We start from the raw sequence: 2,275 nt of genomic DNA on the forward strand, positions 1-2,275 counted from the left end.
AGTGTGATCCCGTTAATCAAATGAAAACTCATGTCTATGGTTAGGAAACTTAACCATCTTTGATTTACGAGCTAGTCAAGTAGAGGCATACTAGTGACACTATGTTTGTCTATGTATTCACACATGTATTATGTTTCCGGGTAATACAATTCTAGTATGAATAATAAACATTTATCATGATATGAGGAAATAAATAATAACTTTATTATTGCCTCTAGGGCATATTTCCTTCAGTCATATCGGACACGTCCATGGCGACGCCGCACGTGAGTGATGTCGCGACGCTCGTCAAAGCCTTCCATCCCGACAAGTCACCGACGGCCATCAAGTCTGCCATCCTAACGATGTCGGACAGGGTCAACAGCACCGGCGGCTCAATCATGGATGAGCAGCATAAAAAGGCCACGGTGTACGACACAGGCGCCGGGCATGTGAACCCGACGACAGCCGCTGACCCTGGCTTGGTGTATGACCTTGGCGCCATTGACTACGGTGTATGACCTTGGCGCCATTGACTACGCCGGCTACATTTGCTGGCTCTTTGGTGACAGCGGCCTAGCAACCATCATGCACAACTCGAGCTTGACCTGCGCGAAGCTGGCCAAGATCTAGGAGGTGCAGCTTAACTACCCGACGATAACCGTGCCGCTGACATCGACATGGATGCATTTCACTGTGAACCGGACTGTGACGAACGTCGGTCCAGCAAATTCGATGTTCAAGGCCAAAGTGGACGTGCCGGGGTCTCTGACGGTGCGTGTCGTCCCGGAGACGCTGTCCTTCTCCAAAACGGGAGAGAAGAAGACCTTCAGCGTGTGGGTGAGCGGCCACGACTTGGTCCTGGGAAAAGAAAAGAAGGCCTCGGGCAAAGAAGAAGTGCACTACGTGGAGGGAAGCTTGAGCTGGGTATCGGAGAAGCATGTGGTGCTGAGCCCCATCATCGTTGTCATCACAAGTGGTGCTACTGCTCCATCGCCATCGCAATCACCATCACCATGAACGATGTCCGTGTTGTTTTTCTTTGTCCGTGTTCACTACATTTTCGGTATTACTGTTGCGTCATCACCATAAATAAACAGTAATATTGGTACATGAACTTTACTACCACCATAATAGTACACATCCTATCCTATATACTTAAGAAGTTCACCCCCACTACTTGATTTATCTCAACATGCAGCATAGACACATCAGCATCCAATCACATGCAGCCACGTCACACCTTATGCAGGCCCAATTCTTTTGTCAGAATCTTGGGATTCTCCCAGAATCCGACCCCTACCCAGCTTCTCATAGAAACTTTGAGCCACATTTGTTCTACAATCTTGTCTAATTAGAACCTAACTAGATAGGATTGTAAAACAAATGAGGCTCAAAGATTCTGGGAGAAGCTGCGTAGGGGTCGGATTCTGGGAGAATCCCAAGATTCTGGCAAAAGAACTAGGCCGCAGTCCCACTCAAGCCCACCTCACCAAATATTTTCCTTGAAAGAAAAGAAAAAAATCTTTCCTAATTGTTCCCCACTGCCCACGCCCGAAGAATCTCCATCGTGAAATTCGTGATTTTTGTACTCGGGCTCCTCTCGGCAGCGACTGTGCGCACGCCATGGCTCCCGTTCGGTCCCTCGTCGCGCTGTCAGCCTCGGACCGGGCGAGGCCGTCCCCGCCCTAGTTTGAGCAGGTCGCCGGTCTACAACCGCCCCCTCCCCCCGCCTCCTCGCAGCCGCCATGGCCTGAAGCGGGCATCCCCGAGCGGCGCCTCCCCTCCGGCCCCTCCTCGCGCCGCCGGCCTCGGGCCGGACGAGGCCTTCTCCGCTCCAGTGGGTTAGCTCAGAGGTGTACCTCGCCGGTCTCATCCGCCTCCTTGCCGTACCTATCAATGCCCCAAGCCGGTGAGCATTATTGTGATTGGGTTGGTCTATCCTTCCCAAAGACGGTTAACTACAGACGCAACAATGCTTCAAAAGTTGAATGTCATGTCTCATGTGCTCCTCGTCTTTGTTCTTCATGTTAGAGTTGTGTCGAATATATTGTACAAGGTAGGTTACAGTTGGAATTGTAGTAGTATTGTGTTTAGATAGGATATGGAGTCGTGTCCTAATAGGACACTTGTATCCTAGGCCTCTCATATATAGCGAGGGTAGACACACAATGTAACCAATGCCAACATAATAGCACCGGAACGCAGGGGAAGCCGGCGGCATGTGCCGGTGTCCAAGGCGACTGGGTGCGGTATTGTAGCGGTGTCATGGGGAGGAGCGCCCATAGTCAGGCCC

General features: G+C 51.0%; 1 pseudogene; it reads left to right on the plus strand.

The window, feature by feature from the left end:
• The first annotated feature begins 251 nt into the window (after nucleotides 1-251).
• On the plus strand, nucleotides 252-999 carry LOC119345141 (annotated as a pseudogene).
• The last annotated feature ends 1,276 nt before the right edge of the window (nucleotides 1,000-2,275 follow it).

The sequence above is a fragment of the Triticum dicoccoides genome, unplaced genomic scaffold (genome assembly GCF_002162155.2).
Source record: "Triticum dicoccoides isolate Atlit2015 ecotype Zavitan unplaced genomic scaffold, WEW_v2.0 scaffold208667, whole genome shotgun sequence".
In the NCBI taxonomy this organism is placed as follows: domain Eukaryota; kingdom Viridiplantae; phylum Streptophyta; class Magnoliopsida; order Poales; family Poaceae; genus Triticum; species Triticum dicoccoides.